The 27,731-nt window shown below is 45.1% G+C and overlaps 1 protein-coding gene across 3 annotated transcripts in view; it reads left to right on the forward strand.

The window, feature by feature from the left end:
• Positions 1–27,731, forward strand: part of LOC119660349 — a 585,741-nt gene that overhangs the window by 187,297 nt on the left and 370,713 nt on the right. For all 3 annotated transcript variants that reach the window (XM_038068845.1, XM_038068843.1, XM_038068844.1), the window contains exon 2: positions 27,072–27,369. The gene's annotated coding sequence lies outside the window, so the exon portion shown is untranslated. The remainder of the gene's footprint in view (positions 1–27,071; positions 27,370–27,731) is intronic.

Raw genomic sequence — 27,731 nt, forward strand, 5'->3', positions numbered from 1 at the left:
CCTACATCATGGAAGCGGCAGAAGCTAGTGCTGCTGTCTAAAGCTGGCAAACCTTCAGGGGAACCGTTCTCTTATAGGGCCATACATCTTCTAGATACTATGGGGAAAATGTTGAATAGATTACTTCCGGTCGCGGAGAGCCAAAGAGACCTTTAAGATAGGCAATATGGGTTCCGTAAAGCCATATTAATCATTGATACCATCAAAATGGTTACTGGCTTTGCTGAAAATGCAATTCATGGAAGGGGTTGTACCAGCAAATATTGCATGGTGATGATCCTAGACGTGAGGAATGCATTCAATTCGGCCCATTGGAACCTTCTACGTAGGTCTTTGGCGACGATTTGTGTTCCCATCTATCTTGTTGCTATTGTCGATAGCTACTTGCGAGAGCGGACGGTCAGATATGAAAGCGATGATGAAATGGAGGATTATGCTGTCTCGGCGGGTTTCCCATAGGGCTCCATACTGGGCCCACTACTGTGGAACATCATGTACAATTATGTACTTACTATTACGATTCCGGAGGACGTCACGGTGGTGGGTTACGCAAAACATCTCGAAGATGCTGAGTTATACTCAAGCGAGGCAATCAGTGCTGTAAAGACTTGGTTAGATAGTGCTGGATTGGCACTCGCGGAGGAAAAAACGGAAACGGTCCTCATCACTAAATACCGCCAGTAAAAGTAAGCCCGTATTAGTTCCTTCGACCGATCTTGTCATGCTGAGGGAGCTCAGTATGGAAGATCCTCTAGGAAACCAGATGTGACACCTGAAGCCAAGCGGTACTCAAAACCCGAAGCCAAGGTGTAACTACCATGCCGAGGGCTGAGTGGCCACAGGGGTTAAGATGTTAAGACTTATGTCATAGCGACACCACATCGGCTAAACTAACCACAAAAAATCAACAGGGAGTTAAGGAGATACTGTGGTGCTCTGCAGATTTGCCCTATGACGTAAAAGAAGTTACCAGTGGAACATTCATCAAAGCTATCCAATATGTCAAAAGTAAAGGCATGGCAGGCAATAGCGGAATTTGATGTTAACGTTCACCACATATGCTGCGGAAGTTCCAACATTAATGCAAGAAAATCGAGACTACCGGAGTATCTAGTAGGAACTGATTTGCAGATCCTTAACGTTGGTAATCGACGCCCTTTCTTCAACGCGGGCAGGCGAGAAGTCATCTACATCACGGTGGCATCCCCTGAAATTACAGCTATGGTCGGAGATTGGAGAGTATCAAACGATATTACACTCTCAGATCGCATAGATTTCGTAATGGGCATACATTCACCTCCACCCACTCCGGTTCGGAATTCGCAGAAGATAGATTGGGCGACGTATAAAATAGAACTGAGCGCCCGAGTCATGATCAGTGGGAGGAGCACTGAATCCATTGCTGGAATTAAGAAGACAACCCAGATGATCACAACTAGCGTGAGAGAAGCTTTCGAAGAAGGCTGTTCACTCAAGACGCCAAAGGAAAGGAAAAAAACCATGGTGGAACTTGCATACAGTTGTCAACCGAGAGACTGAAATCTGACATGCAAAGTAGTATCACTTGAGCGAGTAAAATGGGCATTAAACTCGTCCCACAGATACAAGTCTGCACGTTCGGATGGCATCATTCCTGCGCTAGTAATCGTACATGCCAAGCACATAATTATATTCCAATCAACTGGCGTTATGTGAAGGTGATATTTATTTCCAAACCAAGGAAACCAACCTACACGTTCGCAAAAAGCTTCCAGCCGATCAGTCTAACGTCCTTTCTACTAAAAGGACTACAGAAACTAGTAGGTCAGTTGATAAGGGATAGACAAATTCATAAGTGGCCATAAGAGCACTCCATGAACTCACGGCAAAAGTTAAAAAGGCGATATCCGAAAAGGAATATAATAGGTGCATTAATGAACACGAAGGTGCCTTCAATTATGCCTCATTCGCGGCAATTTCTGATGCGGCAAGACAACATGGATTCGAACCACCGCTGTTAATCAATTGTCAGTGGCGAGAAGTCGATTGAGGCAAGATGTCTTAGGGGCTGCCCACAGGGAGGGGTTCTCTCTCCGCTGTTATGTCTCCTGGTGGACAAAAAGTCTTCGCACAAGCATTTGCGGACGATCTAGCCCTAATAATTACCGGCAAGTTTGTGGTCACAGTATGTGACCGCTTGAATGCAACTCTGCATGAAATCTACAGTTGGCGGCGGGGAGGACTGGACTAGTTACGTTCACTAAGAATGCCAGATGGAGCAACTATACGCTACCCACCTTAACAGGGACGGAAATCCAGCTGGCAAAAACAGTCTAGTATTTAGGAGTACATTTCGACCCCAAATTAATGTGGAAGTACCATATCCAGGAACAATATCAGAAATCCTGTAGATTGCCGGGATCTGGTGCCGCAGGAATACGATAGGAAAGACCTGGAGACTTTCACCGAAACGGATACATTGGATGTACACATCCATAGTAAAACCCATTTTGATGTATGCACGCATCGTCTGGCCGGGACTGAACTAACAGTAGGAAACTGTCAACGCAGATTCAGAGGCTTGGTTGCCTAAGTATTACTGGAGCAATGAGTACTACGCCGACTGCAGCAGTTCCTAGCTTCCGGAAGCTATCCTAAATCTACCCCGCATCCACTTGGAGATAAAACAGAAAGCAGCCAATGACACATATAGACTAGATATCATTGGAGCGTGGAAAGGCGGCCAATCATATGGTCATGCGTTTATCTGGAAATTCCTTGACAAATATCCGGTAGCTCCGATGCCGGCCAATCATATCGTTTCAAGATTCGTCTTTGAAAAGACATACACTGCCGGAATTACCAGAAGAGAAGAATGGTCGCTAAATGGCCATGGGCTTTTTCAGATTACAGATTAATAATCTTCACCGACGGGTCAGTCATGGAAGGCGGATCGAGCGCAGGGGTGTTCTCGGGGAATCCGATTATGGAACCGGCCCGACCCCTCGGAAAAATATCGACCATATTTCAGGTGCAGACCATGCCATATGATTGGCAGAAGAAGAAAGTCAGCGATAAAAATGAAGGGGTCGCACCATTCGAATATGTTCCGACAGTCGGACAGCATTATCAGCATTAAACAGCACCGACATATCAAGCCAATTGATGTGGTGTTGCTGAAACTTGGCCGACTGAATGAAACATTCCTGATATGGGTGCCGGGACACTCAAGCATCGCTGGTAATAAGGAGGCTGACAGGCTGGCTCGCCAGCTTTTGGAATCCGGCCATCCATTGTCAAGTCTACTCTGAAGTGTGAAATTGCAAGGATTCACACAGTGGAGAAATTTGAACTCTTGCCGACAGGCAAAAATTCTTCTGAAAGAATCTGGGATCGCCAAAAGCGGCATTTTTGTTGTTCCTTAAAAAGTAAGACATGAAAACCCTAGTAGGGCTTTTACCGGGACACTGCTCCTTAAACTACCGTAAGAAAAAGACTGGAGTGGTGGTTTCGGCTATGTGCAGCCAATGTTTGGAGGAGGAGAAGACGACCCTGCACTTTTTGTGCAGCTGCCCTCAGATCTTAGACCTTGAAAAGGTTTTCTTCAATGAATAATCTGCACACTCTGCCTCTGGGCAATGTTCTCAGATTCGCTAAAGCCTGCGAACGCCGTAGGTGGGAAGCCATTGAATAGGCGATTTACGGGGATAGTACAATGGGCCTAACAATGGCCTAAGTACGAGGAGCTGCGCTCCTCCCAGTAGACTAAACTAAACTAAACTAACCCCGTATTAAAATTGGGAATCAAATCATCAATTCCAAGCCGGCCATCAAACATTTGGTAGCGATGATAGATGGAAAACCCAATTTTTAATCGCACGTAGGGCATACTTTCGAAAAAGCATCCACCGCGAGTATGGTCCTAGGAAGGATAATGCCGAACATACGAGGGCCGCAGCATACTTTCAGACTACTCATAGTTATGGTGGTGAGTCCTTTCTTGCGGTATCCAACCCCAGTTTGAGGAAAAGCGCTGCATGTTTTAGGCAACGTACATAAACTGAGCGCGGTCTACAGAAGGACGGCTTTAAGGGTGTGTTTCTCCGTCAGGACCGTCTCAGATGAAGCAGCGTTCGTCATTTCGGGAATGATTCCGACTGACAACCTAGCAGACGAGAGGATGAACACATGTAACATCAGGTCCATCACTCCTTTATCGTAGGTGTAAAAAGCCAAAAGGGAGAGAACCATATACATGAAATCATGAACTGACTGATCTTCAATCAGCCTGCCACCGAGCCAGAAGAGCGGCTCAGAGGGCGGTAGAGAGAGTCGATCAGGGGCAGAAAGAGTGCGCCTATAAGGCAGCCTGCAAAAACTCTGAAGCTCGCCATCCAGCGAAGCAAGAGGAAATGCTTTAAGGAACTCTGCTCAGAAGCGGACGTAAACCCGTGGGGAAGAGCTTATGGAATCGTGATGGAACGGTTCAGAGGCCCTTCATCTCCGCAGATCACGTGCCCCACCCTCTTGCTGAAAATCATCCAGGGGTTATTCCCCTAGCAAGAGAAGATCAACGACACATTCCAACCACCTCTGAATGTGACGGAAATCCTCCCAGTCACCAGAGACGAGCTGTTGGAGACCTGCGGTAGAATAGGAGACAATAAATCCCCGGGCCTGGACGAAGTACCGAATAAGGCTCTTAAGCTTGAAATCCATGCGTGAAATTCAGGCCGGACATTTTCGCTGAGTTGTTCGAAGCGTGCATGTCCAAAGGAATATTTCCAGCGGCATGGAAGCGACAGAAGTTGGTACTTCTGCCTAAGCCTGGTAAACCTCCTCATACAGACCCATATGTCTTTTGGACACTGTGGGAAAAATGTTACAGAGGGTAATCAATAATAGATTACTCCCGCAGTATATAGGTAAAGCCAGATCAACCATTGATGCCATTAAATTGGTTACTGGTTTGGCAGAAGATGCAATCCACGGAAAGGGTAGTACCAGCAAATATTGCGTGGTAGTAACCTTCGACGTGAAAAATGCATTCAATTCGGCCAATTGGAATCTAATACGGAAATCCCTAGCGAAGTTTGATATTCCCGCCTATCTCACTGCTATGGTCGATAGTTACTTAAGTGTAAGAAGGCTCTGACCTGACACCGATGACGGATTCCACGAGTGCGTTGTTTCCGCGGGTGTCCCGCAGAGCTCTGTATTGGTCCCACTACTGTGGATTATTATGTACAACGATGTACTTAATCTTCCTCTTCCGGAGGAAGCCACAGTGGTGGGTCACGCTAACGATATAGCGCTGGTTGTTGTCGCAAAGCATCTCGAAGATGCTGAGTTATACTCAAGCGAGGCAATCAGTGCTGTAAAATGCTGGTTAGAGAGTTCTGGTCTGACATTTGCGGAGGAAAAAACAGAAGCGATCCTCATCATGAAGCGCCGGAAGAGAAATTACGCCTGTGTTAGAATTGGGAATCATATCATCACTTCGAAGCCGACCATCAAATACTTGGGGGTGGTGATAGACAGGAAGCTCAATTATCAGCAACATGTACAGTATGTTTGTGATAAATCATCCACTGCTAGTATGGCCCTGGCGAGGATGATGCCGAACGTGGGAGGGCCACGGCATAACTCTAGGTTGCTTATAGCCAGGGTGGTGACCTCAATCATGCTATATGCGACCCCAGCTTGGAGGGAGGCGTTGCAGATGTCAGTTAACACTAGCAAACTGAATGCAGTCCACAGGAGGACAGCCCTGAGGGTATGCTCTACCTTCAGGGCTGTCTCAGATAATGCAGCATTCGTCATCTCAGGAATGATGCGGATTGACATCTTGGCAGATGGAATGGCGGATAAATACCATGCGAAGCCAATGTCTCCCTTATTGTTGACGAAGAACGCTGAGAGGGAGAGATCCATAAATAGATGGCAGGAAAGGTGGGAAAGGGTCGGTGGACTCACAGGCTCATTCCTGCTATCAAGGAGTGGCTGGAGAGATGACACGGTGAGATTAATTATAATCTCATCCAATTTCTCAAAGGGCAAGGAGGATATCGCCAGTACCTACACAGGTTTAAACCTTACCTTACCCGACTGTCCAAATTACGATGAAGTCCCAGAGGACTCAGAGCATGTATTCTTCCACTGTCCGAGATTTGTGGAAGAAAGGAGGAATCTAGGGGAGACTCTAGGAGAGGTGCTGGTACCACAAAATCTGGTGCCGAAAATGCTAGCACATCAAAAAAATTGGGATGCGATCAACTGCATGATCGCATCTATCCAAAATAAACTGCGAAAGGCAAAGGAGAGAAGAAAAGCGCGGTCACGTGCGCCACGTATAGAAGAAAGGTGACTAAGCTAGTGTGAGCTGACTCCGCCCCGTGATGTAATACCTTATGGTAGTTCCGCGGGGCAGGGAGGGAGGCGGGGGTAGTTTTAGTGGGTAAAAATCCCACACACTGGTGTGCCCAGACCAGAAACAAACAGGCAGACATCATCAATCCAGTGTAGAGTTCCATGAAGGGAATTGAAAGATTTTTCTACCAAAATTAAGCAAACATTTTGTAAATTTTTTACCATTTCTTTTAGATACACCTCCCTACATGCGCATATAAATGTTAGCGGAAAAATCATCTATTCGATTGTGCAGTCAGCCGCTCCCTATTTAAATTCAAATCTATGTACGTATGTAGCTTATTCCCGTAACGGAAAATCTGTGCCTCGGAAACATTAAAATTTCCCACAATTTCAGCAGGAATATAGGTCGATGTTTTCTCAAGCGGAATGCCTGCTGAATGGTGAGCTTATCATCACTGGCCCGTATGAATGCTAGATAGAAAGATTAGAAGAAATTTTAAGGCGATATAATCATGCTAATTAGGTTTCAGTGAACTGAGTCCTCTAAGGATCATATGATTTGGTCTGTTTAATTCTAAGTGGATTATGGGGCTCACTTCATAAGAAAGATTGAATGGATTGAATCCTTTGAATGGCGTGGTACCTTCAGAGATAAATGTCGGTTTTGGAATATTTGCCCAAAATGTGGAGACTTTTAAATTAGCTGTGGACTAGAGGATAGTGTCTCGTCAGTGCAAAGATATTCTGTTCTGTTTAAATATCTTCTCGAATCAATACACTTTATTATGAATATATCTGTATGTATATGTCTTACTATAAGTTGTGTATTCATGGAACCCCGTGCCACGGTTGACCTTATACGATTTCAAAACAGGAAGGATACGTCCGTTGCTATTAGAATAATATTTTTTTCTTGCCTAACGTTGTATTTTCATGATATTACCCCCCTTAGTGAAATTTATCTACAGGATTTCCTATAGGAAATCGAAAGGGTAGTCATAATGGCATTGTAATGTGGTTGAGTGGTAAGCACCAGCCCATTTATTCTAATCAATCGAATATTGGCCAATATCCTTTTGAAAACGTGCCGCTCTATTGTCTGAACCAACTTCCTAGTTACTATCGCATCCCTTCGGCAATTCGTTTACAAATATAGAATGTTAGCGAACTTGTTCTCCAAATATTTGTACTTCGTTATTTCCGGCTGACCTTTCCCGGGAAAATGAACGAAACGAAAATAAATACGTTGCCTAACTGTAAACGATTGGTTACCTTAAAGTGTACGTGCGTGGAATTGCTTTATAGGTTCAAGGATTTTCCACCTTTTTTACAGACCTCCTGGAGGTAGGACATAGTAGATTTGAAATGAAAGCAAAGCGTGGGGTGGGTTTTGAACAAAATAGAACTGCGGAGTTCTATCGCGAAAGTTCGTTAATTATTTGAAAAAATCTCCGTAACGATTAATGCGACCTTTATATTAGAAGAAAAAAGGTCATTGTAAAGGTCCTGAAGAAACGTTGCCAATAGCCAATATTAAGACATGATTTAATAAAAAGAGTAAGAAAAAGTTTGAAAGTGTCACCACCGGGTAACAGAAAACCATTTTTAGTGAAAATCACAATAGAGAGAACGGAATAACGAAAACCCGCATTAGAGTGGTGAAAAACGTGTCCCGGCCCCCAATGGCGGGCGAGTTCCAAGTGGCGTCAAACAAAAAGCGTCACAAAAATAACTATAACCTGGCTCCAGAAGAAATGGAGTCGGAATACGTAGACGCGTCGGCGACCGACTCAGCAACCACATCAGACGGCGATTAGGACGCTACTATTAAGGATGGAGCACCACCCTCTGTCACGGAAAACCCAGAAATCGTAGCTTTGAAGAAGCATAAACAGCTACAAACTAGAAGAGATACTCGATAAGAACAAGTCTTTGGAAGAGCTGGTGCAGTCGACGATTGCTTCTCTGGAGGTAACTATTCGGATAACTTACGGGGGATCGTGCCCCCAAAGCGATCATCCGTCCATTCACATTTTACATTTTTCTCCAAGGAACAACAACAATTGTAGTTGTAGAGCCCACCAAAAACTTTAGGGCTATCCAGAATACCGTATACAGCTCCATCACCAAGGACTTCCTGGGCAAGAAATCAAGAGGTTCCTACCACCAGATCCTTTGTAAACATAAGACGGACTGCTCCGTAACCAAAGACCTTCTTGTAGAGAACCAGGCGAAGTGCTACATAGCTAGACCACACATACACCCCGCAGGAGATTGCCAATCTTTGCGATCTCTAGCGTGCAATCCATCAATCACTTTGTCAAAAAGAAAGCTAAGCAAGAGGACCCTAGATTGAGCCCGCGGTTTGTTACCTTTGACGCCTCTTTCGAGATCGACGATCTCACACCCATAAAAGCGATAAATTCTGCAGCACAAAAACTGGCAGCGAGTCGGGCATGCAGTACCGAACTGCCACTTCCAATATTCCAGCGTCAAACATAATAGCACACACGGGCCAGGTGAGTGCCCTAAGACGCCGGACGAAAGTCCCAAGTTCATGAACTGCACAAGCGACCACCCCGCCAACTACCGCAAGTGACCTCACTTTGTCAAAATTACGACGAGGACGAACGCCCACAAAGGGGCCCCTCCATCCCGGACCAACCCGATCCAACCCAGCAAACCTCGCGCGATATTAACGCCCTCCGCACTCCGAAGCGGCAACCCAAACGTACCGACTTCCCGAGCACCCAAAAACCCAACTATTGCTGATCTTCAGCAAAATGCCGAACAGTCTCGACAGTTTATGACGATGTTCAACATATTGATAAACCTCGTGGCATCTAATCATCATTAATCAAGAACGCGGGCACGTGCAGAAACTTATCACGAACTTCGTCGAACAGAAAAGCGACTTCACAGGCGGAAAAAGGAAACCTGGGAGAACCAGCAAGTCTGTGAACTCGAAAAGTACAGAGATCAACCGCACCAGGCGCGCAAGTTTTACCAACAAGTCAGCAGGATCAAGCCTTATACACCTCAATGCTCATCCTGCCGAGACAAAAAGAGAAATCTGATTTCCGACAGAATAGGCATATTGGAATGATGGGTTGCGTAATTTGATGAGCTACTGAACAATCAGAACATCGGCGAGTTTGAGGTCCCGCCAACTGAAGACGACGGACAAATACTGCCACCACAAAGTATAGGAGAAACCGTCCGTGCAATTCATTGGCTTCAAAATCATAAGTTGCCAGGAGACGATGGAATTACAGCCGAATTAGTTAAATATGGAAGCGACCAGTTACATCAAGTGGTTCATCAACTTGTGCTCAAGCTGTGGAACAGCGAATTAATGCCTGACAATTGACAACGATCCATCATCTATCTCATACATAAAAAGGGAGATATCACACAGTGCAGGAATTATAGAGGTATCACGTTGCTGAGTACCATCTATAAGATATTCTCCGCTATCTCGCTAGGCCGGATAGCCCCATACGCTCAGAACATCATCGGCCCATACCAAAGAGGCTTCACTCCAGACAAATCAGCAACAGAGCAGATATTCTGACTGCCGCAAAGCGATGGAAAAACTGTTGGAATATGGACACCAGTTGCACAATCTATTCATCGACTTTAAAGCCGCCTATGATAGCATAACCAGGGTAAAACTGTACACGACCATGAGAGAATTCGGTATCCCGATGAAATTGATAAGACTGACTAGGCTGGCCCTGACCAAGTGCGAGGCCAAAAGCCAAAAGCAGCAGGATCACTCTCCAGACCATTCGACATCAACAATGGTCTACGGCAAGGGGATACCCTATCATGCGTCATCTTCAACCTGGCCCTCGAGAAAGTGATCCGTAATGCGGAGGTAAATGCAAGAGGTACGATCCTCTTTAAGTCCACCCAACTACTGACCTATGCTGACGATATCGACATCATAGGAAGAACCACCCTGGACGTACAAACTGCCGGCGCGAGATCTTGAACTGCACATTAATGAAGGCAAGATAAAGTATATGGTGGCAACGTCAGCACCAAAAACCAATCAACCAACAACATCAAACCGCACTGGTCAAACGGGAAGAATAAAGATAGGAGAATGCAACTTTGAGACCGTTGATAATTTCTCCTATCTAGGGTTGAAAATCACAACCGATAAGAGCTACGATGATGAAATCCGCGCACGGTTGTTGTCAGCCAACAGAGCCTATTTCAGCTTACAAAAATTGTTCCGCTCGAAACATCTCACCATAGGGTCAAAGCTCTTACTGTACAAGATAATGATCTTGCCAGTCCTCATGTATTCCTCGGAGACTTGGGTTCTTAGCAAGAAACTCTTGGCCGCATTCGAGAGAAGAATCCTCCGGAAAATGTTTGGCCTCCTACATGAGGATGGACGATTCCGTAGCCTACATAACGACGAAATTTATGAGCGATACCATGACCGTCCGGTTGTGGATAAAATCCGGCTCAATAAGTTAAGGTGGACGGGTCACTTAATCCGTATGGATGAGGATGATCTAGCCCGGAAAGTCTATAAGGGCAATATCTGTGGTAGAAAAAGAAGTCGAGACAGACCCTGCCTAAGATGAAGCGATGGCGTAGGTCAGGACGCGAGACAGCTTTTAGGGATATCGAATTGGTGGAACTCGGCGCGAAACCGGGGTGTCTGGAATTCCTTATTAAGACAGGCCTAGGACGGATACCGGTTATTGCGCCCTTGATGATGCTGAATTCGAAAGGAGAGGTCTACAGCAGATGCAGTTGTCCTGGTGGCTAACACAGCTAAACCGCACTTGACGAGGACAAATGTTGTGCAGTGATCACACTCGTTGTGAAGAACGCCTTCAATTCCGCTACATGTAGCAAGATACCTGAATCCCTAATCAAGCTAGGAGTGCCGAAGTACCCGGTGCGTGTCGTTGCCGACTTCCAAATCGATAGGGTTCTGTGTTGTGAATTAGATGGGGGAATGATATTATACCAAACGACATGCAAATATCCACAAGGGTCCGTCCTAGGGCCACTCTTATACATTATTATGTATAACGGGGTACTGACGCTAGACCTTGCTAGTGGTGTGGTCTCCATTGCTTTCGCAGACGATATTGGTGTGACGGTTGTTGTACGCCTTCTCGAAGAAGGCGAGCTTTATGCAAATGAAGCATTCCGTGAGATTAAATCCTGGTTAGAGAATGCTGGTCTAAAGCTCGCAGAACATAAGATGGACGTAGTACTTATGCACTTCCATGAAGATCGAGGTAGCAGCACAGCAGCAATGCATTACAAGCCTGCGCTTAAGTACTTAGGCGTACTGGTTGACCAGGGTTTAACTTTAGATTGTATGTGGAGGGTGCAGCAACCAAGGCATATAACATTATAGCGCTAGTTGCGAGAATGCTACCAAATATAGGTGGCTCAAGGCCGAGGCGTCGACTGCTTATTTCGAAGGTGTTCAGTTGATCCTTCTGTAAGCAGGCCCAGTGGTGCTCAGAGGTGACGGCGAGGAAGATGGGGCGGCAATCCTATCGGCCAAACCAAGACCAAGTGGTCGAGGAGAACCTCCATAATGGTGGCACCGGGAGACGCTGTAATTACTTTGGTTTGCCGGCCGTGATTCAGTAGGCGAATGCTCCAAAGACCTAATTAGGGCGATCAGACCCGAGTCTGCACGGGGACTCATCTGAAGTGGCAAATTGGTCACGAAACCTTACCAGGGGTATACTGGTACTATGGGAACCGGGAAAGCCCCTGGACTCACATACTTCGGGTGAACTCCTGTTGTATGTGAGGACAGCTCGGTTATTTGCGGTTGGCCCCCCTAGTGGGAGTTTCATGGTGGTTGTGGTTATGCTCAAGCGAGAAAAGACCTTCGGGCCTCGACGTGGTGTTGCGTATCAACACGGGTGCCGTACTCCATAGTTCGGTAGAGATTTAGGTAATTCTTGCATCCACCAGTATGAATGCTAAGCCATGCACTTGGTATAGACTGGTACCGTTGTTGCTTGTCTCAGCGGGGCTCTGATTGTGGTTACAAAATCAATCCGTGTCTGATGAGGACCGTAGGATTAAGTCTCACGACAGGTGCCTACGTAAAACACTATGGGCTTAACTGTAAGCAGGCCCAGTATGGGCAGATGCACTGAAAAATACAGCAAATAAGAGAAAGATTATTGGAGCTGCGTATCGCATAAGTATACTCCGAGCATATTGCGCTTATAGAGCAATATCCAATGAAGCAGCTTGTGTGATAGCAGGAATGGTCCCGATTGAGATGCAAGCGAAAGAAAGACAAGAAAGACTTCACGATCGAGCGTATCTCACCAGAGAGTCTCCTGCCCGTCGGCGACAGTTCGCAGGAGAAGTAGGACGAGTCTGAAAAAGGCCGCTGAACTCAGAGAATCATATGGGATAGCCGGAAATGGATCGAGCGACCCCATGGCGAGGTAGATTTCGACCTAACTCAAATCTTCAGCGGATACGGAGGCTATCGAGCATATCTGTATCAATTTGAGCGTCATGTTTCACCATATTGCCCAAAGTGCCCAAATATTGCAGAAGACAGAGATATAATGGAACATATGGTGAAAGCAAAGAGGATATGAACCGAAGTAGAAAAGGTGATTGCAGTCATCGTTAAGAAGCTTAGGCAGGAAGAAGTCAGCCGGAAGAATGAACGCGAGAGAAATACCAAATGAGAGTCCTGCGGGGAGAGGGAAAGGAGGAGGAGAGGGTTTTAGTGGTAAGAGTCCCACATAACCGTGTGGAAGAAGCCTGCGGAAGCTTTTGAAGCTTTCCACCTTTCATCGGCAAAAAAAAACAGACATCAACTCGATTCTGATAAGGTTTTGTTTCATACAAAACCTTAAGGGGGTCATTCCATGTGATGGCCGTTCTTTTGGCGTTCTTTAGAATTTTTTTGTGAAAAACGCATTTAAAAAGTTAAATGCGATTTTTAGCCATAAAACCTTAATTGACCATTAATCTGTTATACCTAGTCCATAAACCTTAGGTTTCTTGAAGAAACACATGTACAGCCTCGGCTGCAATTCTTGCCCTTTTAGCGAAGTCATTCGAACGTCATTCGGACTGATAAAGACGAGCTTTATTACGGCAATCGACATAAATCTGGCATGTGACTTATCAAGTAATTTCCGAACGACTCAGAATATCAAACAATTACTTTGCCCATATATTCTACACTATATCTAGATACAGTTGATGCCACAAAAAATTCGATTCCGCCGATCCAACACACGGGATGACCCCCTTAATAAAAAATGAAGAACTTGGACCCGTGGGTTATGCCATGTAATGGAGCCCACAATCCCAAGATGGTCGCCGGCGTGTGAGTCGCTTTAGAACACCACGTGGTTGAGCAGTGGAGATGTGTAAAGTTCTCAGAAAACCAGGTTGAAACCTTAAACCATTGGTAGAAACTGCAGGCGCTGACGGTACGTGTGATTGATGCGATATGGCCCAGTGATTTATGGCAACCCCTGGTATGTGATATCTATAGAGCACAAAAAACTACTAGTTTGGTTTGGGAGGTCGAGCCTAGGTAGATGTTAAAAGCATTCATTTTATAATGATTTTCATGAAAATAAAAAAATGGTCAACCATTACTGTATTGTCATCAGCGGCGAAACAACCGGCATCCGGTCTAGACCTGCCTTAATAAGGAACTCCAGACAGACGTTATCGCTTAAGCTCAGGCAGGATCTGCCTCGTGTTCTTTTTCAACCATAGATATTACCCTTATATACCATTACTGTATACCAGTTATTAAGTGTCACCAGTGCATCCCTTTATGGGGAATTCGTATATTGCATCCATCCAGTCTCCTTTTGTTATTTTTTTTGTCTGCCTCGTGCCTGTAAATGGGTGCATGCCTATAAGAGATGCTTTTTAATAAAATTTTCAGACTTGTTTTAGTTGTTCCTCAAAACCTTGCTTCCTCCTCGTTATATGTATTGCGAAACCGAGGAGTGAAAAGTCCGGAAAAAAGCCAGGACCAGAGTAAATTAAGCAAACTTTCCAGTCTTCTATCGTGTCTTCTAAATTTACTGTACAAAAGGTTCTTAACTGGATCATTAACAATAATTTCTGCTTTGAAAAACAACAAGCTTTTCTGATTTTCAAAAGCGAAAACTCCGTATGCATAGTGAATTCTGAAACTACATACACTGCAGAGTTCTGCAAATGCCGTATACCTTTCAGAAATTTTCTTCCGGCTTCAGTTTCACGCATGAGACTGCTAACTTCAGTTTCAAAGTTTCTCCAACATAAATTGACATGGACTAGTGCCTCGCAAGCCTCCACTCGACGAGACTACAGCGCGTCGGTAAACACCAGACGCCATGTCAGCTCTAGTAATGTTATCCTTCGTCACTATAAAAGCAACCAATTACAGTCCTCCCAGATATGCCCACATATCCTTCACATCCTCACCCGTGCTCGGCACGATGATGCTCTAATCAAATTACCGAGAGATCGATGCACTCGACAACATGCAAAACTACTTCTCCCAATCCTGTGTGCAATAAATATGCAAGTCCTGCAGTACCCGCAACGAGCTCAATTCGCCTTAGCGGGAAGCATGCATGCACATTGTTTTCGAGCATCTACAGTCGAGTTGGAGATATTGAAAAAGCGTTCCACGGAGCCATATCCTTGCTTCTTGCCGTTCCTGGCAATGAGAGGGTAGCGACCCTTTGAAAATCCCCCGGAGTTGGATGTGTGGCTAGGATAGTGCGGTGATTGCAAAACACAAAAAATTGCATGAATGCATCAGGAAGACACTTTGAATATTTCAAAAGCAATATTGCAGTTCCTGAACTCCAACTGCTTTCGTCTGATGGCAATTTTCATCCCCGACTGGTAGATCCTTAGACATGCAGGAACATATGAACATATGCGCGTCCATGCTTCTTGTCTCTGCTGCTGTAAATATCGTACAAATAACTGTGTCAACTTCCTTTTTAAATAGAAAGTTTAACGGCCAATTGAAACTCAGAAAAATGCTGAACATTTCTTTGAGAAGAGCGGGGGGGGGGGAATTCTAGATATTGCTTTTGGGGTGGTTTGACGCGTGTTGGGAGGCTTTTTGTTCTTGTTATCCTTATCCTCAATTAAAAATAAAATGGCGAATCTGTTTCAGCCGACGGAATACCAAGATCAACCAATTGTAGGGATTATTCCTTTTCAACTACTACGGATGAGACTACCATCGATCTCTATCTCTCTCAATAATATTAGTGGTGGTTTAAACCCTAACCACCCACCACCATCATTCAATGGTTTCTCAATTTGCGAGTTTACCCTTCCGCGCAGATCAGTCTAGGGTCGAAAAAATGCATTAGGTGTTTCTCCTTAACTATACCAGGTTCCTAATGTTGCCGCAATGGTGTTCTCAAAGTAGTTTTCCACACAACATGTTGGGCCTTACAGGGCTTACGGGTTCTTAGTTGCAGCAATCGGTGGAATTGATATCTTCTCTGCTCACAATAGGACTACCGTCTGCTATGGGGCGGTGTGACAAAAAGTACCGCTAACAATAATAGTACTGCATATCGCTCCATGAAAAACTTTCAGGTCCCGCAAGTTTCCCGATGATCCGGTTCGGGATATAGACAATATACTCCGCATCCATGATGATAGGCAACTTAAGAGTACATAGAGCATTTGACTGTGATACTTAATTCAATAACATTCAGGAGAATTCCTCCTCTCCTGGTTAGAATCGTTAGCCACTGTAGAGCCTTTAGATCTTCCCTTATCAAACGAGTTTCGATTTCTTTACTGGCTGTTTATCAATTCTAAGATGGCTTTCGACAGCGTCAAGGAAGAGTCTATCTAGAATGCTCTGGGTAAGAAGGGTATTCCTGAAAAACTACTAGCTGTTACCAGGCAACAAATGGTGGTCGAAAATGTTACGCGCTACGTCGATGTAAAACTTCAGTCAAAGGTGAATTCTACCACCGACCGGCGATCTATTTCTATATTTAGGCACCGGACTTACAACAGTGCTAAATTCACCCTCACTGTGACTACTTATGAAATTCTGTAGCTTCCAACATTTCACATTGTTTGAACGCAGAACCTACCATAAGGTCAGTTGGGGTTGAACTGACCGACGCCTTACGAGAAATATCTATATATCAATTAGATTGACCACCTTGCTATGCGCGTTAGATTTAGGTTTGTCTCCTGCATATTTGTAACAACACATCGACCTCAAAAGAGATCACTATGGCCGCCTACCTTCGACTGAATGTTGCTTCCGCCATTTCCGCAGAGTTGGAAAGTTGTGACTCCCCAAGTTAGATATCGACCGATTGAATGATCCTTCCATCCTTCCAAATGAAAGATCCATTCCCGCACTGACTATTGCCTCTGCCCGGAAAACCCTTAGTCAAGATTTGAATAACTTGGACCTATGACCCAAAATGAGGGAGAAAATAAGTTGCTTTCGAAGTGGTCGGGCCCGGCATCAAATGAATGCGAACTCAGAACTCCCTCAATCATCAAAAAAAATCACTAGGCCAAGTTCAGATCTGTACATACGACGGATTTCACGTCAATATAATTCGCATTCATATCGTGTTTGCAATTATACAATATATAAATGGAGCGATTAACACCTGCCTCCAGTTTCGGCTACGCTGTTTCCAGGGCAGAGGTGAGGCAAGGTCTGATGAGTTGCCTCTGCAACTTTTTTTTTCTTATTATCGGTGACCCTCCTTATGTTGCCTTGTCTCGAGGACGTGGAGGAATTTCTCAACGACACTATGGGTAGGGTAGGTAGGTAGGTATCAGTGGCCGCTCCGAGGAGCCCAATTAGCGCTTTGGTGCGCCGTTTTGATGCCACAAACTCCTAAGACCGTGACTGTTGTTATAGGAACAGGGAAGCGGAGTCCAGCTGGATCGGATCTTCAGAGCCAGCCCGTAGCATTCACGAAGGAAAGCAGCTCTCCGACCCTGCAACCAGAAATCTCACTGAGGTCCCCAAAGAATGGTTTACCCAGTGTCCGCAGCCTGACTCGAGCCAGAGCCGGGCAATCGCAGAGAAAGTGCATGAGGGTTTCCCTTTCTTCTCCGCAGCCTCGGCAATGCGAGTTGTAGGGTAAGCCGAGCCTAGCGGCATGGTCCCCTATGGGCCAGTGCCCCGTGCAGACCGCCGTAATCTTGAATGCATTTGCACGCGTCTGGCACAGGAGCTCTCGTGATCGGGCTATGTTATAAGCGGGCCAAATTCTCCTTGATTTGGCACAGCTTGTAAGCCTTCGCCATCTCAGGCCCGCGACTGCTAGGTAGTGCGAGTAGACTCGGCCCCCGACAGCCGCCAGCGGAACACCGACTCTATTCCCCGAGGGACTGCCAAGAGCAGAGCCTTGCCTGGCCAATCCGTCAGCCCGCTCATTCCCTTCTATGTTCCTATGCCCGGGAACCCAGAGGAGAGTTATCTTGAGCGTGCGCCCAGATGGTTGAGCGTGTCTCTGCACTGCCCCACCAACCGGGAAGATGTCGTCGTTGAGTACAAGACCTTAATGGCCGCTTGGCTGTCGGTCAGAATGGCTATGTTACGCTTGGGGCTCGAATCACGCTCCAGCCATCGACAGACTTCCAATATCGCCAGTACTTCCGCCTGGAATACACTGGTGAAACCTGGGAGACCATACGACTTGGACACACCGTGTGTATTCGAGAAAACCCCCGCGCCGACTCCATAGGCCATCTTTGATCTGTCCGTAAAGAATACCGTGTCGTAGTCTTGCAACACGCCGCCGGTCTTCCACTTTGCCCTGGTTGGAAGGTCCACAGCAAAGTTTCTCGTGAAGTTCAGCTTGCGTGCGACATAGTCCGTGGGGGATGCCCAGATTTCTCGAGGTATTTCATCTAGAATGTTGCTGTGGCCGTAGGACTTCGCTGCCTAGCATCCGGACTCACGTAGTCTGACGGCACTGCACGCTGCAACATATTTGATGTGGAGGTCAAGGGGGAGGAGATGCAGGAGTACATTGAGAGCATCTGCCGGGCAAGACTGCAGAGCCCCCGTAGCACCTGCACACGCGGTTCTTTGAATCCTATTAAGCTTCGTTCTATTGTATTTCTTCTTCAAAGCCTGCCACCATACAATAGATCCGTACGTCAGGATCGGACGCACTACAGCGGTGTACATCCAGAGAACCATCCTCGGCCGGAGACCCCATTTCTTGGCAAAGGTTCTCTTACAGGCATAGAAGGCTATACAGGCCTTCTTAACCCTCAGTTCTATGTTCAACCTCCAATTTAGCTTAGGATCCAGGATTACACCCAGATACTTCACATTAGAGGAAAGAACCAATCTTTGTTCATTCAGCCGTGGTAGATGGAATTCAGGTATCCTTGTCTTGGTGGTGAATAGCATCAGTTGCGTTTTGGTTGGGTTTATGCTGAGTCCGCATCTTGCGGCCCACAGGCACACCTTTCGCAACGCTCCTTCCATGATGTCGCTCATAATGGAAGGAAACATCCCAGATACTAGTATCACCAAGTCGTCGGCACACGCTACCACCTTCACCCCGCTGCTGTCTAATGTACGTAAAATTTTGTCCATTACTATTAACCAGAGCACTGGTGAGATAGCACCACCCTGGGGCGTGCCAGCTCTGGTCAAGTGGTTGCCTCCCAGATCGGATTGGATTATCCTGGTACTCAGCAAGGATATAATCCAATGCGTGAGATACCCCTCCAATCCAACACCGGTCAAGGCTTCCTTGATGGCGTTGGTACTGACGTTGTTGAAGGCTCCTTCTATATCCAAGAAGGCAGCAAGGGTATACTGCTTGTACTGCAGCGACCGCTCAACCGTGCCAATTACCTCGTGGAGGGCGGTTTCTGTGGATTTTCCTTTGAGGTAGGCATGCTGGGACTTAGAGAAAGGCGTTCTCTCCACGCTATGGGTATTTGGGAAAATTGGCAAGTAGAGTTGGACTGACGACAAACACCCACAAAACCAAAATTCTCAGTCTGACGGGTCAGCGCACTCTCCATGCCTTCTAATGGGAGAGTATCTAGGACGTCGATCAATTTGTATGTGTGGATGTCGCCTGACGTATTAACGAGATTACGCTCATCTGATACTAATTCAAACGAAGAAACTGGTCGGCGAACAGACTTGTCACCTATGGGCGATGTGATCCGAAGGTAGAATGGATAGGTCACACATGAGGAAGGGGCAGCAACTCCATGAAGTTCGACGATAGAATTGCCCCAAAAACACTTGCTGCAGAACATTTCATCAACAGTACGAGCGTCTCGAGAAGTCCTTGGTTGACTGGGAACGATTATATTAGATGCGGTTGATAAGATATACACGACCAAGTGGGGCAACTATATATATGACGTCGACGTATGGTCCAGCTATCCGACGGCGAGTTCTTTGACGATAAGGCGGATAAGGGACTCTCGCGATGGTATCCGGATACACTACAGACACTACGTTCCATTTAGTGATGAATTCATGATTACCTCTTCAACCACACACTTGGACTATCGCTGCGGATTCGAGAAAATGTGTTTTAGCGATTTGCGATTCCTTAGCTATTCACTCCTCCGCTTTTGACATTAAATTCTTATGAGATTTTAGTCTCTTCTAGACTGTTCCTTTCATCTGCGATTCTAGAACAATACAAAAAATCTTCCTCAGGCCCTCCGGAATACCGCCATAGCTGGTAGAGTTAGGTGAACTGTTCAGTTTAAATCTATACAGGTCTTTACGGTATCCGCCATGTCTAATGAGAAACTACGTGAGGTCTTAGTTTTTCTCTTCCAGCCATCTTGATGCTGAAAATCAATTTATGGCTACGCAGGCCCACTTTCGTCCGTGTCTATCATTATTGCTACCTGCTCGACAATCCCTTTTTTCGGCGTCACGTAGCGGTCAGAGGAAGAAACGGGCATATGGTATGCAGTCGACCTAACTGTCGCAGAATAGAAAGACACCTTTGCCACTTCCATGCTGACATTGGACGCCTCAAGTATGTTGCAAATGTTGCTTGAAGTTTAATCCAGAACCAATCATCAAGATATTTGATTGCTGGTTTCGAAGTGATAATGTGTTTCCTTACAATGCTTCATCCTTGTGGAATACTCGCAAAGACTATTCTCTAGGTCCATTGTTTGTGTCGAATCTAGGTAATTGAGTACCTCAGACATAGCGAGTTACCAAGGCCCGCAGCTTTCTTATCTCCCAGTTTACAGCAAGTCTCCAGTACTTTATTTGTCGTTATTACAATGACACAGTTTACAGGAAATTAGGACATGTAATGTGCGGAGCAACCTAAACTTTGAATCTCCCTCATTACAACATTGTAGGCACTTCCCTATCTAGCCTATACTTAGCGTCAGGCTTCTTTGAATTTCTTTATAAACACGCTGCCGGGATAGTTTCACCCCTTTTTCTCCCTGGACAGCTCGTCTGACCCGATGACACGTCCCCTGAAGATTGGATAGTTCACTATTCCACCAACAGTTAGGCTTTCTATTGTGGAAAGTATAACCAGCGGGCATTTATGAGTCACATGTTGTCGTTATGCGCTCCGCGTTATCGAAGGCTCTCTTTGAAGATATGCTTCGGATCCTTGGTGCAACTACACCTCTATAAATGTTTGTTCGTCAGTTTCTGTTGCAGACCTACCTGGCATGTTCCTCATTCTTGGATATTCAGGTCTATAATAGTTTGGCTTCCTCTTCAGGTGCAATATGATTGCTTGGTGATCACTGTTAATAGAGTTTTTACTGATGTTCCAGGATACACCTTGTGTTAGTTAAAGTAAGGTATAAAATCGTAACGAACCCTACTTCCATCTTCCACCAATATGACATCTCACTGCACGAAGGCCTCCAAAAGGCAGTGCCCTCAACAGTTATCCACACTGGAGACACTTGAAACATCCAAACTCCTCACTAATAAATTTTAAAATATCAATTATACCTACTCTAATAAAAGTAATAAATATTAATAATACTACAATAAATAAAGTGTCAAATCACAACCTCTGTCTGTCTGACTGTCTGTCACATGCACTTTTCTCAGAAGCTGTTACGCCTATTGACAGGGGGCCCATAAGCCGAAAGAGGGGAGGGGATAATTTTTTTTCACCGAATGTGGCCATGTGTACTTCAAACTGAAAGGTTTTAATTGGAAGGAGGCCTAATACACTAATAATAATACTAGTATTAGGTGTAAACAGATGGAGCCCGGGGGATACAAAATGGTCAATTATTTAAAGGAATCATTCTCAGAAAGTGCCCAACTGAAAAATTAAAAAAAAAAAAAATTAGGGTGGTAGGCGCATATACCATCTAGTCCCCAAAATACCCTGCGTTATGATATCTGCTCAAAGAAAGTTAATAATAGTATTTTTGATGTTTCGAAAATTTACAACGAGCTCCACTTACATTTCTCGTATATTAATAAAATTGCAGTAATATACATAGCTTCTATCATAGTATCAATCATTATGCTGGTAAATTTGGTGCAAACCGTACTATTATTGGCAACGCTATAGTATTTCAAAATTACCCCTCTTACGTAAAATTACTGCTCCCTAAATGATAAAGTACCAGTGTTACATATTCACTATGAGGTATGCCTAAATGGAATCATCGTGCACCCAAGTATTCTCACATAAAAAAAAATTCATAAAACCTTTCATACCTGAAGCGTTGTTGGTACTTTCCTCAAGGAGAGCAGGGGCCTATTGGTTTCCTGAGTATTTTTCCTCCTTTTCCTGTTTTCCTGAATCCTTTTTTCTCTACCTATATGTAAATGCACGATTAGGTTTTACTCGCGTTGACTGCTTTAATGTCGGAGGGGAAACTTTAGGGTTTTTTGTATTCATAATTGTCAAAATTGCTGAGCTATCCTATCCTAATTCCGACAATAATTTTGGTTGAAAACAAAATGATGGGGATGACTCGTCTAAGTCAGACTTCTGTTTAACAGCTGCCAGATTGGCCTTCATGCTTGTTTCCGCGCGTTTCGAGATGCTCAAGGCACTCCTTTGATCCAAACTTCCTAACACTCTGCTCTTGAAGGACTCCGCTTCGGAATTTAAATTTCTCTGAGATTTTATGCCGGTGTAGTACGTGACATTTTCCGCCATCATATGTCTCCCTAATAATAGCTATTAGTTTCTCCGGAATGCCGCTACACCGGATCCACTTCCTGTTGACATTATCGAAAGCTTCCTTCCAATCGATAAGGAGCAGGTGACGCAAAAAGTTAAACTCTGATATGGTCAATGTAGGAGAGTCACTAGCTGAAGGCGGCCTATCAAGCTCTCAACATTTTCTTGATACATGTCCAATCATCTCACTTAAAACAGGTGCCTTTCTTTGTAATCTTACCTATCGCGATTTGGCTCGGTATTGGAGTTCAAGTGCGTTAGAATCGTCATCACTTGCAGCGGTCAATGGAGCCTTCAACTCATTTGGTTCATCGATCCGATTTCACGACGACCTGCGTAGTATGGTCTTTGTTGAACTTGGGGGGTCGCAGCTATCCAACCCTCCGAGAAGTAGCGGACGTAACATGCAACCGAATATAATCGACCACCATGATGATCCCTTTCTGGGCCGATATCAGCGTCTCACTTTACGAATACAAAACTTAAGAGTTGTCTTCTGCTGATGGCGAAGTGGTCGGTTTGGTTTAAAACACAATTGACCTTATGGCGGGCTCCTTATAAGCCATAAACTTCCTACCATTATCGTGACAATCGTCAAGACCATACTTCCCCACCAAATGTCGAGCGAGGTGTTGAAGAGTCTACCTTGGCCTTCACCCACCACGATCACATTGTCACATTTTGGAAGCCTCTCCTGAATTGCGTGTAATTGCTTGCAGAAAGCATCCTTTTCCACTATGTCCCTTAACCGGAATCTTGCAGTTAGAAATCTTTCAGAAAATGGCTCCCAGAATGGCTTTCCAGAATACCAAAGCACACTGCCGCAAGAAGGAGAGGAGTACTCTCCAGAGTCCATGAACCTTCTTTCACCTAGGCCCAGAATGTCCAGCTTATATCATTGGAGCTTAGTAAACATTCTGGGGACTCTTGATACCGTTGTCGAAGAACGTACACATATTCCAGAAACCATAGTCCGTTTTTTATAGCCAGTGGTTTAGGTCGTGAGTTTTCTTTTAGTCGCCTGTTACGACAAGCGAGGTACACATTGAGTATATTTGAATTCCTCGACTTACAGGGCACAAGGACACCGACTAGAAACACTTCAAAACAGTTTATTCTAAAATAATAAAACTTGGCAGTAATGAAGGTAGTATTGTGAAACATTGTAAAATGTTTAGTGGACGTCCTACTATGTATTATCAAAAAAGTTATAGCAGGTCAAAGCTGTCCTTTTTTCTTAAGTTTACTGCACCCTAAGGTTTGATGGTTATCTAAAATGTTAGCATTACACGGAAACTGTTTGAACAGTTAAAGCTGACAAACCAACTACATTTGATTCACGTTACTTCCGATGGTCAAATGCGGCCTTAACCCCACCATCCCCGTATAGTTCGGCCTGTCAGTTACGCCTGAATACTCCGCATTTGACTAGCGGCCGTAACGTGAATCGGATGCACTTAGTCTGTCCGTTTTGACTGTTTAGCGGCCGGTGATCGAATAAAAAATGATTCGGCCAAGCGGTCAGATATGTTTGTTTAGACTATGAGTGACGTTTTCATGTTTGTTTAGGCTGTCAGCAAGAATTTTATGGGTATCTTTATCGCTGACGAACATTTTTGATAAATGCTCACAGCCAAAAATATCTGAAATTCTCGTCTCAGGATTTCTGAGGATTATCTTTTAATTTTCGGGTTTTGAGCACTTTGGTAGATATAATTTTCACCTACCTTACCAGATCCCATCGGCATTTAAGAGACTGCAGGTGCAGGCCGACTGTGGTTTAGTCACTCCATCGCTCTTTGCATCGCAATTTTTCTTTTGAAATTGCAATCCATTTCTTGTACAGGTAGCGAGGGCTGAAATACCCGATATCCTAGCTAGATCCGAAGAGAAAAGGCATCATGAAATACGCGACAGTAGTAAATCAGATGCGGCGGTAACGTTCCTCCAGAAGAATGTCAGCAAAGGTGTCAAAAACGGGCTGATGGAAAAGAGAGACCACTGGACCTCATCTCCCTCTAAAGGCGAACGTGGACTGCAGCGGAAAACGTGCAGAAAACATAAACAGCTGTACTTCTCGCTGCGAACACAGCAAACGCAAAACAGATCGCAGATAGCCCACTGCAAAGCGAACTGGGGAAAACGTCCATGAAGGAGACATTATCCAAGTAGTTCCTAGGCCCCAAAAAAGACCTGCGGCAGGATGAAAACCAAAGACAACGGGGCATCTTCTCTTTACGTGAAGCGACTGGATACGGTGTTTAGGGATAGGAGGAGCGAATCCTGGTAGGCGGTGTTTTAAATGATAGGGCCCTTGAATGGAACATGGCAGACTCCAGAGGGAAGCGGATCGTGGATATGGCGACAAGAACCTCGTAGTATTAAACACCGGATCTACGCCAAAGTTTCGGTCCGGAAAGCTCATCATTAGTAGACTCACTGAAGTAATTGGCGCCGCGGGGGCTTATTCTTATGGCCCCCAACCGAGGCACACAGTCGCCAATCTCGACGGATAGTGCTCCCCATGATGCTTGGTAACAAAAATACCCTCAATTCCATAAAATGAACAGATATGCTAAGCACATTAGAAAATTCATTCCACGTGCCAAGCTATCTCTTCAGACTGCTCATGGTTTCAGCCTTGGGCTTGGAAAAACGGAAGCAGCCATCTTGATCAGAAAAATAATTCTGACCCTCCGTCCCATATCGATCGGTAAGTTGACTACAGAGTCTAATGGCGAATATTAGGGGCCCTATATCTGCTAGCAGGCGTCTCTTATGAGAGCATCGCAGTTCGTTCTGCTCTATGGCGCTGATGCCCTTAACAAGGAGGTGCATCATAAACGCCTTGCTAAAGTGCAGAGACGGGGAGCTTTGCGTGCGGAGTCTGCTTATCGCACTGTCTCAGAACCGGCTGTGAGGGTGATCGTGAGAGTAATCCAGTCCAGAGTTGCCCTTCTTGCTAAGAGGCGCAAAGGTATCTACAGGCGCAAGCACGAAAATTTAATAACGTCAACGCACACTCAGGCAGCTGGACTGCGCAGCTTATTGACAATTTAGATCCATGACTTAGCCGAACGCATGGTGATCTTGATTATTTTTTCGGCCAACTTCTAAGTGGGCATGGAGGTTTTCCGTTTTACCTGCACAATATTGAGGGGGCATGATCTTCTGGTTATGTGTTCTGCGATGAAGTGGCGGGCAACGCCAAACACACTTTTTTCTCTTGTGAAAAGTGGGACGAATTTCGTTAGAAGCTTTATGCAGACACAGGCGAGCTCTCCACACAACATTGTCAAAGAGATGCTGAGAAGCGCTGGCAGATGGAGTTATAATGCGCATTATGTTCAGGCTCTTCTTATTGCCAAGGAGATTAAGCTCAACCGCCGGAGAGATCGGATAGCAAGGGGTTCCCTGAAATAACAACTTCCTTCTGCCCCTCCCCTCCTATTGGTGAAAGGAATTCTCTGACTTGAAGGCTCGTAAAGCCAGGACAGCGGGAGCTGGAAGTAATGTGTGAAACGATTCCAGGCTAGTTCTCTGATGACAGGGACGTGTTTAGTTAGTAGTCCAGCTACTCGGTGTGGAAACGCATACACCTAGCCTACCCCCCCCCCCTCCTTTCTATATCGTAGCGAATCTATTATGAGGGGAGGACACAGTTTACATACTGGATCGAATATGCGCTTTGAGCTCGTTCCAGTTTCTCTTTTGGTTGTTAGCAATGCAATTCTTCTGTGAACCCACTATCCCTTCTATGTACTATGGCTGATACTTCCTTCACCCATTTCAATAACTGTTAACTTATGGCTTGAAGCCGACCAATCGTTCTCTGATTCTCCTCCCGATATCATTTTTTCCATCATTATATTTGTCATATACCAGGGTAAAGGCTTTAAGCGAAACCGAAAGTGCTTCGAGTGTTCGGAGTTTACATAGTAATAGCCAAGCACACCTGGGTTCCGCAGGAATGGGCGTATGCTGTTTCAACTTTTATATTTTAACACCTTTAGTTGTGCTAGGCTGGCTGTGGCTTCAGTTGTTCCAAATAATGTCCCAAAAACGTGACCACCAGCAACCTAGATGGTTGTCAGTCAGAAAAGGCTACTCCCAGTCTGGTTTTGCACGACTTCCCAAAGGAGTTATGAGGAACTGATTATTAGTCAAATTTAATCTGAAGGATAATAGCTTGTCAGAGGTCTATGCTCCCTCTAAGGAACAGGATTTTTGAGTTAGCTTTTAACAGGAGCCGTCGATGAGTATCCTCTACTAAGCTGGAGCAGGTCACATGATTATCGAGTCTGCCAACTCACATATGATTTAACTGATTTTCACCCCCTCGAACATTTCCAAGTCGTGGGAATTTATAGTTGGATCTCTCTGTTGGCACCATGATGAAATATCTTGGTTCCTAAAGGTCACCGTCACATTGACCCCAGAAACTTTAATTTTAGTTTCGAAAAAATCATGTGCCTCCACCCTGACCACTTTCAACGACACAATAAACTAAAACTTCTCTTTCCATATTTTCAGATCCACATGAAGCCGATATAGTGCATCAACGAATCAACGTTATCTGAATACAAATTAAGTCTTCCACACGATAACTCCCCATCAGGAATGAATACAGATTAAAACCATTTAATTGAAAGCCGGTATCAGGGCCAGTGCCTCCATTCAGCTGTTACTGCCGGCTCCGAACCCAATGTGTCCAGTTTTGATTCAGCGAAGGTTCGGCAAGAGTGACTGAACCCCGTGTGAACTAAACGAATTTCATGGTGGAATCCTTATCGGCGGATAAATAGAAGGATCAACGAGAGCGTCATAAAAGGTAATTTGAAGTGGTTTCCAATAAAATAAATGCATCATAGGATAAAGTGGAAAACGTTTTGTGTTCACGACCGTAGAGTATTTTTCTCGTAGGACACTTTGCCTGGTTTTATTGGTCGATAAATATTGAGCCGCAATTGAGATTGTAGAAATAGGGCTATTGAAATACCTCAGGCTTATCTGTCCATAAATAGTGCAAAAATGCGGAATATTTAAGCCCCCCAGCATCCCAATTTCGCTGTACCATGCGTGCAATGGACGCAATCCTTCAGTTTCATATTCAAGTAAAAACACACGCAAAACATTTTCCCCATTGGGGTCATTACCTTGTCCCATTCTGTGACATTTTTGATATACTTCCGC

The sequence above is a fragment of the Hermetia illucens genome, chromosome 6 (genome assembly GCF_905115235.1).
Source record: "Hermetia illucens chromosome 6, iHerIll2.2.curated.20191125, whole genome shotgun sequence".
Classification (NCBI taxonomy): Eukaryota; Metazoa; Arthropoda; class Insecta; order Diptera; family Stratiomyidae; genus Hermetia; species Hermetia illucens.